The following is a 13,992-nucleotide window of genomic DNA, read 5'->3' as shown; positions in this document are numbered from 1 at the left end:
AATAAATGTTATTTGCAGTTAACAATTTTCTTTTTTCTTTATTACAATATTTATGGCAAGACTAGGTATATGCGAAAGAATAAATTATTTAATTAAAATTTAATTACCAATTACCAACAACAACAATAACAACAACAAACAATAATTACCAACAGTACTATGTCATCTACCTTTTAGTAATTAGACAACCATTTCTATAACTATTTAGATTTTACATAGCTTTTTTATTATTCAGTTAAAACTCACAATACAAATAAATAATTCAAACAGGTTGCGGCGTATCCAATAGCGTTCAAATACAAGCTCCCTGTTTCATACATAAATGAAAGATAAAAGGAATAGAACACTAATGATGAGTAAACATAAAACAGTCATACAAATATTAAAAAATAAAACAAACATTTTTGATAATTAAACTCGCCCGAGGCTTTGAAAGCAACACAAATATCAAGATGTGCTCATTCCGACTGCGAATGGCATCCACCTATTTACATTTCATTTGAGAATGTTCACGTTCAAACTTGCGAAGCATTCCCGCTAATGTTTCAGATCTGATATGAGAAAATGTTATTATGTGTAGAGTATTTAACTTGAGTATACACAAAACATTGATTGTGTTTTAGCTAACATTTATTAGATTGTTTTGGTTGTGGAAGTTTGTAATCTGTTTCAGCATTGTGCGCGTTGCTAGACTTCTTACGCGAATTAACTAAGTGCTGAGACGCGGAGAGCTTGCATAAGATGGCAATTTAATTAACATTAAGTAATTTATAGTGCATTAAATTATTTCATGTTCATGATAACAAAAAAAGTTAATAATTAAGTCTCACTATGAGTAATGTCTTATGCATTAATAACAAATCAGTTCCTATAATGCTTGCTTCTTTATTCCTTACTCCGATAAGATCTTATGATAAGATAGCGTACATTTCTACAAACATACATTATATGCTTACCCAATAGGAGGATTTTCAGTTTTCCTAACAAATCATCTGTATGACAGTAGGACCGTATTCCTCAGGTGTTACATTTTGTAGGCAATTGCGCGCCGAAATTTAATAAAACTTTCCTCTGAACTGCGTAAGCCTGCGTATAGCTTCTAATGATTAGGTATTTCCCTTGTTCATATGGTAATTTTGTAAATTTTACGTTTATTTTCCATAGAAGCACCAAGTTTTTTTATGTCATATCATTTAATGATATGAGTTTCATTTTGCGCGAAAGTTCAAATCGTATATCATTTTATTTATAACTTTATGCAATACAGTATTGAACATTATATATTATATTATGTATGTTTAAAATGGTTAGACAATTGAAAGAAAAAGAAACCTACAAGACCTATCTACAAGACCTTCTGTAGACCAGAAAGTCTACAGAAGGTCTTGTAGAAGTACCGCTTTAATAAAGAGAGGACTGACGATGGTATTGAAAAATTGGACTGAGGAGTGTGAGAACACTAATTAATTAATTTAGTGCTTTAATTTTTTTATATAATCCCTTATTAAAAATTAACTCTATCATGAAATAAACACAACGGAAACATGATTTAAGCTTACCATCTGAAACAAACAACGTATACGAGTAAGGTACACACACGAACAGCGCCGTTATTAATAACTCGTTAAGGATGGCTTAGCAAAAACAAAATCTGGGAATCAATGAACGTTAGCAAAACATATCCCGTGAGATATCATTAGATGAATATTACTTATTTCTCACACAACCGAATCGAAATCGGACCCTGAATCCATTACGGCAGTACCAACGTGTACAATTTCTTTTTTGTATGAAAGCCTTCCCGAGGGCCGTAATGGAGAAAAGTTTTCCTTCTCAGTAATTGTTAGGGCCGATGTGAGGTAATAAATAACCGCAGGCTGTGGCCCTCTGATTGAACTTGCTAATGAATGAAGGATAAGAAATTCCGATATCGAAGCCTACATTCATAAATGTACGCCCGCTCATTTGAAAAATTGCCCAAGTTTTTGCCTGAATTTGGAAATGGGAGAAACGTAACCGTATAATGGTGGTATTTGAATAATTTTTAAGTCGGAAGTGTGAGTAATAAATTGGGACTTGTAATTTGATTGTATTACTTTACTGCCGCCGTAAGAAAGTTTTCTTTCTAAATTCAAAAATACCTAACCAGAGTTATGTAGACTCTTTGCATGCGATTAATAGCACAATAATTAAAAATTTTAAATATGGAAAGATTAACATTCCACTAATGATTAAGGCTCCACTTTCATAAGAAAGTGTATAAACACCATCTGAATAACAATTCATCTCGCTCGTTGATCGAAAATTTTCCCACTCAAAAAGTCAAGCGGCAAAATCTATAACATAAACCAAAAATCTATCAATACTTATCCCTGAGATATGCATTAAAAATTCGCTTTCCCGAACATCAAAGGGCCAATGGTGTTTTCTTAACAAAGTGAGTGCGTGAGCTGCCAGTCAATGAGACGATTGCCAACCCTTGTTTTTATCCAATATAACTCACTTTAAAGCTCTGACCAAACTGATACGTCTGGGAATAGATTGGAGCCCAACAAATATACGTTTTACAATACGCTGCTTATTTTCTCAATCAATAATGGTACACTCTTTAATTTGTTTCACAAACAATGTGTCCATACATACGTGTAATGACAGCTGTGTAAAGAGTAAGTTATATTTAATCTATATTCAAATACATAGCAAGAAAATTGTAATGAACAAACTTATTTTGATTTATGTTGAATTAACTTTTCTACATTATTAAATAATGTTTTTGAGATAAAATACCTTATATGCTATAGCTGTTTCATTATATAAATCATATTATAGTTATCTAAAAACTATGATTAAAATTAAAATATTCAATCATTTACTGTTAAATCAAACACGCGATTACCATTTACCACGATATTCACCATTGGATACTTAATTATTTCATATTTGCATAAACGAATCATTGAATAATTCACCAACATCCCGATCGATCCTAAAACAACCGACATTGAATTAACATATTTCAACTTCAGTGGTTTTCATCGATTGATGCATATTATTTTGAATTTCAATTAGTGCGATAGCGAACCCTTACTCGGTCATCGTATTACAAAGGTACAAAAGCAAAAAGCCAGTTATTCCGTACTCCGCCAATTAATTATCGGATCCTCCATAGTGAGAGCACTACGAAACGTTAACAAAATTACTAACTAATTAAAATTTATTCTACAAACCTCATCTCTTTCGTATCACAGAACTGTTTAATCTGCTCCTATGAACTTTATAATTTCTTGTAAGATATAAAATCCGACGTAGCATTAGTTTATGTATTTTGTTCTACTTTTTACTATCTACTTATAAATAAATATTGGAAATCGACTGCATAATAAATATAGTCAATTAGATACATTGCATAAACCTATCATTTAAACGCAAACACTAATAAATATTGAAATTAATGTTAACCACTAAATATGAGAAAAACGTTAATTTTTCAATATTTATGTAATTTAAGTCTCAATAAGCATTGCAGTCATTCTACAACAACCATCTAGCGTCATATGAGACTAATACCTGTTTGGACGATCCAATCCCTGTCCCTGACAGCCTTTGTGAGGGGGATATGCGTACTTCATTAGTAAATATGACACCTAGATCGAGATAAACCAAACAGCGATGCCATAGACACACAGCATACATACAATTTCTGAACTTTTACGCAGAATATGATATTGTATTGTTTACATTGTATCCATTCAATTAACTTTGATAAACCATAAAAAATTCGTATGTTAAGCCTATTAAATTATTGAACTAATGAATAAATAAAAATGTTCTATTGTACACAATTACATATAGAAAAAGTTCTGAGGTAACAAACACATAAAAATACCGTCAAATTTGAGAATCTTCTCTATATATTAACATGGGTACATGATTGTTTATTCCATATAGGCACATGGCAGTTCTGGATAACTGTTAATATTCTTATGGATTTTTTAAAGGGTTGTGATAAATGGCTAAGGCCTACATTTATTTCAGTAAATTACGAGCCTGCCGACATTGAACTTGCGTGATATACTAATATCAATAAAGCTATAAGGAAATAAGGTATGCAATTATAAAGCCAGAAATAGAAAAAGACAATGCTTTATCGTTAGTCAATAAAATCCGGCAGTAAAATTAATCAGTACCTTTCAGTTCTTAGTCTAACTTATATTTGAACCCAGTACTGCTTGATGTACCTTTTTTTAGTGGGGAAATTTTTGATAGAGAGGTAACTTACCTGAAGTGAATTATTGTATTTGCTAAAAAGATATGAGAACAAAGGGCCGTAAATAAAACGTTACCAAGGTAATGAAACAAAACGTTTAATATCCCCATAACACAAATTTGTCACGAGCATAATAGCTTGTTATAACTAGAAACTCTGTATCTAACCGCAACAAAAATATTGTCCCAACTAAGGCAATAAGGGGCCGTTAGTTAGGAACTTTCCGAACTTTGCTCGACAATTTTTGTCCATCATAATAGCTTAAGTTTGCGACGCCGAGACATACAATCTGTTCCTATTCTCAATGGCGATAACTTAACTGTCTGCAATAATAATAGCACAGATAATATAAAACCACAGATAACATAATACTATACTAGTGATAGGCAAGCTTGATAAGCAAATTTATTTCGTGTTCAGTGTACTCATAATAATATGCAAACATTTATTAAATTTTAGCTACAGTTTTCTGTGTAAACTTTTACAAATGCTCACATTTTCAACCGACTTCAAAAAAGGAGGAGGTTGTCAATTCGACTGTACTTTTGTTGTTTGTTACCTCTTTATCGTCTTTTTTCTGTATGAACGGATTTTTATAATTCCTTTTATGTTTGAAAGCTGGTGCCTGCCATGTGGTCCTATTTTCATTTCTAGTTCTGAAAATTTGAAGGCGATTCTGTTTTTTATTAAAAATAATTATTACTCAATCAGAACTTAAAGAGGAAAGTATTTTTACTAAACGTCATGTGCTTAAGAGTTAATACGTATGCATAAAAATAATAATAAATACGCATAAATAAAATAAATAAATCATTACTGTTCTACTGTCCAACAACATTCCTTATTAGCGATATATCAAATAGGGATGGGAATAATAACAATCAAAACAATACAAAACCAAAAAAGTCTATTACCTTCGATTTCCTTCCATACAATTGAACATGGAAGTTAGGAAATCTATAAAAATTGCACAATGTCCTCCTTCCGCAGTCCACAATCGTCGTGAATGGCTTCTTAGCCATAACCGTTCCGTTTTCTATTGGAAGCAATCAAATAAAGATTTAGTTGACCGAACATATTACTCGATATTTATTTTCCAATATTATTAACGATTTGATTTATTTATCATAGTCTTGTAATATGTTTATTATTCAACGATAAATGATGTAGGCAAAAATTTAACACTTATCTATCTACCTGGTTTTTCAACCGACTTCAAAAAGGAGGAGGTTATCAATGTGACTATATTTTTTGTGTTTGTTACCTCATAATCTTTTACTGGGTGATGCAATTTTTGTGATTTTTTTTTATATTTGAAAGCTGGTGCCCATGTATGTGGTCAATTTAAATTGGGTTTACTTCTGACAGGCATAGTATTTTGTTAAAAAATTATAAGACACCCACTCAATCAACGTAATGTGTCGCTCAAGATTCATTTATTATTCACGAACACAGCAAACTGTACCGACAGAATTATTTCTGACAACATAAGATTATTATAGATCGCCGTCATCCCAAATCCCTTTACGTAGACAATTATATATGTCCTCCATCACAACGTTTATCGTAGTTGTAAGAATAATTGTGTCTACTATTAAATCCAAGCTCTTGATTTATCGCATAGAATCCTTTTTCGACCCGCGTCACTCAATTTGTACTATAAATAATCGCGCACAGCGCGGCGGCCATCACTCTCCGGATATTTGCTTGTGTGACTCGAATATATTATTAGGCAAAATAAACGTTGTATTTTCCCATCTTTCTATACCACCTTGCGTATATAATTCTAATCGTATTGTACTAGAACCAAACAAAACGTAAGGAAACGTAATAAAGATCGTTCTATATCATATCTAAAGCAATTTTCAAAGTTAATTTTAATACACGATCTCGACCACTAGCTCGTTATTCTGCCCTAGATAGAATCTAGCTGGCGTTATCTATACTCCTTATGAATTGCTCTTGTGCTCGAAAACATGGATAATTTTGATACTAAAAAATCCGTTGAAGTACTATTTAGTATTATATTGAAAATATAAAAATCACAAAACATCTATGTGAAAATAATCGTTACTTTTATTAACTTAACGTCTAGTAATATAACTTTCTTATCTTGTAACGATTTATAAATATCCTTCAAAGTAAAGCGATTATAGAGAAACATCACGTCTTGCAAATTAATCAATTACGAATTGTCACAAAACTGCAAAGTCAAAGTCAAGTGCTCTCCGCCGTTTTCACTGTTTCCACGTTTTATGCTTAAGCACGTTCCTCTTCCATTATAATCTGTACAATACACAAACACAACTGCTTCATCCCTTGATGAATAAATAAGTATGCCATCTCCATATTTCTACCGCTCGGTGAAGAACGCAATGCTAATCCCTCCGCCGCTATTATTTCCTCATTGTGAACCGTTTTTGCTTATTTCTTCTCGTATATCGATAGATAATTAAAATGCTCGCAATAGCAGACTGACGTCAGACAGGCAAAAAGTTCCTTTGCGTTGTAATGGGTATTTTTATTGGAAGGACTTTTCAGCTGTGATTGTAAATTGGCCCAAACCTAGCCATATTCTATGCTAGATATAACAACCTCTTTTAAATACTCACCCACGATCCCACTCACGATACCGACGTGCGTTGTTGCATACGCGAGGTAGTAACATGCATTAATAATTTCGCACCTCCTAAAACTAATTTACACTTTAAGACACCACTGTACGGATTTTTGTAATACTTAGCAGTGGTTTATGAGGTTTATGTACTAAAATTTGAGCTATAAAAATAATGATGTACTATAAATATATTGCAAGTTTCCACCATAAGAGAAACACTTATAGAACTGGACAATCCAAAAGATGATTTCTTTTGATATAATTAAAAATATTATATTGAATACAGATCACAGTCAGAAAATGATCAGAAAATGTTAATATACTATATAATATGGTCTACACATTTTTTTAATCTAAAAGTTATTCTTACTCCTCCAAATATTTATTTCAGGTACTAATGCGCCTAACACACCTATTGCTTGTTAGATATATCACAACGTAGCAAAGTAAAGAAGAAAAGCAATCGCAGAAGTTTTACCAATTTGCTAGAATAAAGCGAGTTTCAATCAAAGTTACTGGCAACACAAACTAAAAGAGTTGCGGGCACACCTTCTGCAAACAGTGTCGCACTCCTGCCGAAGATTGGCATGTACCAGCTAGAACTTCTGACAGGATTATAATGCTGAGTATTTTTTACTGAGAAATCAACGAGTATTTATACATGGCGTATAAATGGATTTATTGTTTTGAATGGTATCTCCGTTTATAAAACATTTATTCAAGATACTTACCTAAACTGTTTTATGTTCAATTTCCATACAATCCATTCAAAAAGAAACAGTGATAAGCACAACTTACAATTTATAATAATTAAACGTACCTCATTACCGACCTATCAAACTATGTGCAACGTCATACCTACTATCCTACACACCGAACCTATTCAGTATATTTTAAGGCTTTCATTCATATGTCTCTCCTCCTTGGTACAGTGGTAAACGCGTGAGCGTAGAACCGAGGGGTCCTGGGTTCGATTCCCGGTGGGGACAATAAAAAAAAAATTTCTCGGTCTGGCAGGACACAGAAGGCTGATCACCTACTTGTCCATAAAGAAAATCGATCAGTGAAGCAGATGTATATCATCTGCCCCATACCCCAGTACCCCGTGTCCCCGGGACTTCACTTTTTATTCATATGTCTCTAGAAATTTCGTGTCTATTTTCATCGAAACTGATGAAAACCATTCAAACGCCTATAATCTTACTCACTTCTAATGAAATTTAATTTAAACGACAAGGTATGCATATTCAGCTCCTCAGCTACTCAGAAACACGCATAACTCATAAGCATATTTTAGATACCTATTATCTCTAATTTGTAACATATATTGATCGAATCAATTAATCGAGATCTCTTATCAAAGCGACTAGCGTGTATTCACGTCAAAAGCAATTAATTACATCGATTACTCGATTGATTACGGACGTACAGTTTGTAACCGATATTAGATTAATTAAGGTATTTCATGTGATACTAAGACGTATGGGATGTTTCCTTGGCATGGCTTTATATATCAATATGAGAGTTAGAACTGTGGACTGTAATCAATTACCTCTCATAGATGATAGAACATTTATTGGACTTCCTTTGTTGAATACTATTTATTAGAAAATATGCTAGCTAGTTTTAAATAAAAATATAGTAAATGCAATAACAGTTGCAAACACTTAATTTGTCATGTTTTAATATTTCTTGAAATTATTTGCTTATTACATAAGCATTATGTCGTAAAATATAGCATTCTAACATGTCTTTAAATCCCATTATACCACATCTACGTTTATAATTCAACACGCACACATATATAATTTATGTCGATTGATTATTGCCGGTGTTCAGAGTTCGCTCGATTTGCTGTTTATTACCCTGCCAATACAGATGCATACTCATATACCTAGTTATGTCCAAACCCATAGGGCGAGTCGCGCCAGTCTTCATTTTCCGCGGCCGACGCCACGCGACGCCCGGAAGTGTTTATTTTTCATTTCCTCCCGCTCTGACCGAAGCCCGGGGGTTTTCAAACCGGACCAAGTAACACGCAACAGCGTTCCGCTCGTTATAAACTCATAAATAACTCGTGCAAGAAGTAAATAATTGATAGTTTAGATGAACGTAATAATGTTATAATAGTATCCAAAATTTAAGGTGAAAAAGTTAAATACAACCCTAATACTTGGTTTTTAGTAGGTTGAAATATTGAAATTTAGTTATGATTCGTATGAAATTTTTGTTATACCTATATATTCTTATATCTTTGAAAAAATATTCAATCTTTACTTTCTATGAATTACATAAATCATATTTTCTAAGCAATTTATGAAATCAATAAACATAATATTAATTAAATGAACCCTGATAGCCCCCGGACCTTGTAGATAACGCGTTTTGCTTCCACGCGGTCCCCTTTTAGCGTTTATTTGTTTACGCCGACGTTGTTTGTGGGATGTTATCAATTATTTTTAAACCTACCCTCTTCATCACTCGTTAAAGGCGAAATTAATTACTGATATCCCGCTATCTTTAAAAATACGGATGATTATTTTCATATCCTTTTAAACATTAAATTAATTAAAAGTGCTTAAAATTAAGGATAAAAATTGAGGGTAAAAATAGGTAAAAATAATATCTTACAGATACTAAGTAGGTACGTATAACTTGTAGTACAATTGAGTGACTCAAAACTAATATTTCATATGACTTCGTTCGTATAAATAAATATTTCATGGACGAACTGCGCGATACATCTGCGAACTGTGGAAAATTAAAGTCCTCGGAGTGTCGGACAAACTTTGTTATTCAAAACATAACTTGGTATCTGCACCAGTGCAAAAGGATATGAAATAATTATATTGTGAAGTCAATCTGTTTGATTGTTTTTTAAAACTGAATATAATCCACTTCAAAAACTTAATTACAGAATACCTAATAGAGTATGTTTTATCCATATATCGTACTAGCATTCCGCCCGCGATATCGACCACGTGACCAAAAAAATGAACAGCATTCATACATGTGACATTTTTAACATAGCGCCATATATCGGAATTTGTCAATTTAGGAGTGATCCAGATGTCCACTATTATGGACCTTCACCTTGGATGTTTCCGTGTGATAAGATGTAGACTTTATCTGAATTTACCTAAACTTAGTTATAAGTTATTTCATTGTTTGATCGTGTCTCTAAATAACCTATAAAAACTCATTCATTCATTCATTCATTCAAAAACTAAATTTTAGTTATAACACTCCAAATAACTCAGGCCTAAAGCGTACACGTAAACAAAAACAACAATATTTCCCTCAAAATAAAGATTTCCTATAAGATTTTTCTTTGATTAATACGTTGTACGTAGGTACATCTGTGTACGAGATAGAATAATAGGTAGGTGTTAGGAATTTTATTGGAATGTGACGGTTCGTTTATCTCAATATCTCAGACGGACCGTACGTGCGACCCCTGAAATAAATGTTAGCCTCCGAGCAGACTGAACAGTGAACACGTATGCAATAATGTTTCTTTGTATAGTTTTATTTTGAACATCGTCGCTGAGAATTTTTTTTACTATTTGTTTTTTTTTAATTTCTAGACATATTCAATTCAATTCAGCGATTGAAAGTAGAGTACTTTAATAAATGACGATATAATAGAGACAATGTTTATACTTTATACTTCGCGATTTTATCGTAATTTTGCGTGACTACTGCATTATTCGATTTTAAAATTGTTGAAAACAATTAAACCTAACTTACTTGATTGAATGTCCATAGGACAGAGAACGTTCAGTGCTTGGTGTGGAGCAGAGAACGTTCAGTGCGCCGTTATCGCGTTCGGTCTTGGGCTGCCCCTACCGATCGTGGCCAGAATTGCCTAGGCAAATCATGCTTCTTTTTCCCTTGTGGAGTCCCTTCTGGGACTTTCCTGGGTATATGTGAAATATTCCGTCTGAGAGTGTGGCCGATCAATGCCCATTTACGGCGTAAGATGTGTCGATTAATCGGTGTCTCGTGGCAGCGTTCCAACAGTTGTTCATTGGAAATCTTCTCAGTTATCATAGTTTGAATTTGAGGTGGTCTACCTCAAACTCAAACTATTATTTATTCTATAAGACGTCTTATAGAAGCACTTTTGAATCGTCATAACATAGTTTTGGAAAACAGTTTCTACAGAGGAGAATCGGTAAGCAACTCTGTAGTTGTCTTTTAAAACTATGTCAATTTAACATTTTAATTCTACATAGGTAATATTGTGTACATAATAATGATGCCAAAGAACTCTCCTGTGGTTCCTAAGTGATAACAATTCATGAATTTTAATCTTCATTCATATGTTCATTAATGCTGTAGTAGGCTCACTGAACTAATTCATTTTTAATATACTTAGGTTTCAAATTTAGCACTACTAGTCTTTTAAATACTATGAGGAAATTTTCCTCTACACTTCCCTATCTACTTAATAAACTGATACAAAAATGTGGCATCCGATAAATATTATTGTTATTTTATGTATCTAAGTACACAATACCATTATAATATCTAAATATTATAATTATTATTTGTCAATACCTAATTCCAACAGCATTTAATCTTCAATATTGCCTGCTTAAAACTATTTCATTATATCAGCCGAAGAGCATTTTTTGGTTATAGTAAACTTTAATAAATTTAATTTAGGATATACCTACAACTGTGAAATAAATATTATCCTACTGATACTAATGGTGCTAAATGATTTATTTGAAACTAGCTTTTGCCTGTGACTTCAATCGCGTTTGAAATGTAGATCTTAAACCATCTCGAATCCATATAAGACAAATAACAAAATTTCATAACATTTAGGAGTTCCGGGTCAAGAAGCACACAAAAGGAATATAATATAACTTTATAAAGATACTATATATAAAAAAAAATAAAAAAATGTCTCGGTCTGGCAGGACACAGAAGGCTGATCACCTACTTGTCCCTAAAGAAAATTGATCAGTGAAACGGATGTACATCATCTGCCCCATACCCCACTAGGGGACACGGGACTTCACGTTTATAAAGATACGCATAATTTGCACGCATTATATATTTAAGCAGTGGTGGAAATGTTGTTAGGACCATGGAATTAAAGCAAAAATCGAGGATTGAACTTGAAATTGATTTTGCAATTTATCTGCACATGATCCAAATTACCCACAGCTCATAACGGTGAAGGAAAATATCGTGAAGAAACCGGCGTTTCGTACAAAAAGCTCGACGATATGTAACATGGTGGATTAAGGCCTCCCTCATAGGAGACCTAGGTCTCTGCAGTGGAAACATATGGGCTGATGATGATAAAGATTATATAATTATAAAACAAATTAAAAAACCCACATAGAATGACATGAAGAAATTTAAATAAAACAATCTTTAAAATATCGTCTTTATTCATATAGAAACGGCCTTATAAACTACAGTTAACAGATTTGGGCTTAGAAGATAAGGAATGAGAATCTACGTCATTGACCGAATGTCATGCAAAATAAACTCTTTAGGAAACTTTTTGTACAATTATTGCGTAGACTCCCATCTACTATCACAGTCCAAAAGCTTATGTTATAATGATAGTGAGATAATGCCAGGAAAACATCACACTACCGAAATAAAAGCAGTAAAGAAATGAGCGTATTCCTAATAAATACAATAGTTCATGTATAAATACCGCTCGAAACCAAAACTTCCTTAAAACATTTCTTAATATGTGGAATGTTAAACAGTTATTTAATTATACTGTGGACAGTATCATTTGTTAATAAAATAAGACGACTTATTAGCACTTGCCAGTAACATATATATATATAAGGAAACAACAAGCCATGTCTACTTTTTGGTATAGCATAGATGTATCTTTCTACCTTAATGTTTTAACATTGCAATTTATGTTGCTGTCAGACAGATTTCTCATATTTTCTTTCCCACATTTTGCTCTGGATGTCCCATTGTTAATAACTACTGAGCTAAAACAGTTTACTAACCAAGTATCTGTATCCATTGCTTTAAAAAACCAGTTTATATTTACTAATTGAATCATTAAAAATAATTAATATATATTCCAAAATGTTTTACAGTATTTGTGAAAAAAATATGTACTTGTTGTTTTATTACACTTTGTTATGTTATATTACATGCTGTAATTGGAAGAAAATTATTCGTAATATCATCATCATAATGTCAGGTTGACTTTAAAATATCACATAATATAACATTTTCAAAGAAATAAAAAGCTATAAAATACACTTCCTGATATTATACGATTTTTAACTAAGCAAGTAAAACAAATTGTTTTATGTATACATTTAGATTTATAGGAAAGTCTACATAAAGGATAATATTTTCATACAATATATTGGAACATAGCTTTATTAAACCATAAGTAATTTCTAAAAAAATTTGTAAATACAAAAACAAAGTATTTGTTTTATTACATCTATGGTTTAAGTGAAATATTTGAATTTGAATATCATAATTTTGTCCAAATACAATAATTCTTTTATCTCAATACTTAACTAATGCCATAGCTTAAATAAGTTATTAATACACAACACAAATAAATACAACAAAAATTATAAGCTTTTTAAATGCAATATTATAATATATCAGCTAGGATAGTGTTGATGCCAACTTCAAGTATGTATTTGAGAGTATTTTACACATAATGCATTTTTTACAAACAAATATGAATAATTTAAGTTCTTTACAATAAGTGCAGTTATATGCACTTACATATTCACGAATGACTAGAATTTTTAGCCACTGGTATGTAACTTTTTTCAACAATACAATATGGATACAAAACTCTCAAATCATAGAATAATGAAAGTGTTTCATTTAGCATAGTGATTAATATAGTATTTTGTTGACTCAATCATCCAACCGACAATTTTAACACAGTGTATCAAACTAAACGCACAGTATAAAGAGCAGCATACAGTAGTACAATAATAGCCGATAATATTATAGTAATTAAGAAAATATTACAACATGTGCGCAGCAGCCCGTAAAGAGTGTCCCGAGCGGCTAACATGGCGCATGTAGCTCGTGCTGGGTCGTGGCTGCTAACAACTTCCCGCGTCTCCCTTACCCC

Source organism: Zerene cesonia, chromosome 17, assembly GCF_012273895.1.
Source record: "Zerene cesonia ecotype Mississippi chromosome 17, Zerene_cesonia_1.1, whole genome shotgun sequence".
In the NCBI taxonomy this organism is placed as follows: Eukaryota; Metazoa; Arthropoda; class Insecta; order Lepidoptera; family Pieridae; genus Zerene; species Zerene cesonia.
Note: the sequence above shows the minus strand (reverse complement) of the source record.